The sequence below is a fragment of the Tupaia chinensis genome, unplaced genomic scaffold (assembly GCF_000334495.1).
Source record: "Tupaia chinensis unplaced genomic scaffold, TupChi_1.0 Scaffold000147_1, whole genome shotgun sequence".
NCBI lineage: Eukaryota > Metazoa > Chordata > Mammalia > Scandentia > Tupaiidae > Tupaia > Tupaia belangeri.
The window spans coordinates 5,154,984-5,155,659 of record NW_006159617.1 but is presented as its reverse complement, the minus strand read 5'-3'; positions in this window follow the sequence as shown (position 1 = coordinate 5,155,659).

The following is a 676-nucleotide window of genomic DNA, read 5'->3' as shown; positions in this document are numbered from 1 at the left end:
TGGCGGACTACATCTCCCGGGATGCTCCGCGGTTCCTCCACGGACGGTTGTGAATATGTATCAGAATGTTAATGATTAGCTGCTGCTAAATTTGGTCAAAGAAGTCACCTACACAGAGCGTGTTGTTAGAGCTGTTCTGAGCGGGCGTTTGGGCTGTTGGCTGCTTTCTTCCCCCTCTCACACACTTGTATATTATTTTGAGGTGGTGTTCGCAGAGTTTGAAAGGAGAGAGAATTTAAAAAAAAAAAAGCCGCAAGCGTTTCACTCTTTTATTTTTATTTTCCCCTATGATTTGGGGTTTAAAAAAAAGACAAGAAAACAGGAAGGAAGAAAAATAAGGAAATGAGATGTGGTATAAGAAGCTAAAAGGTGCCTTTTAAAAGATCGTTGCTGTGAAGTGAAAAAAATCTCCAGAGAAACCAAAAAGCACCGCCGAGACCTCTTCCGAACCAAAGGAGTTTGTGTTTGCTTTTAGGGAAGAAGAGAGATCATTCATTCGGAGGAATAACAACCAATTAAAAGGCAAATAAAAAAAAAGTTTGGAGTGGGAGGGAGAGCGAGCGAGCGGCGCTGCCGACGGGCGGCGGGGCGCGGAGCTCGCACTTTCCCGGCCGGGTGAGCGGCGCGGCTGCGGCGCCGGGCTCGGCGGACGCGCCTCGGCGGAGCGAACGTCGGA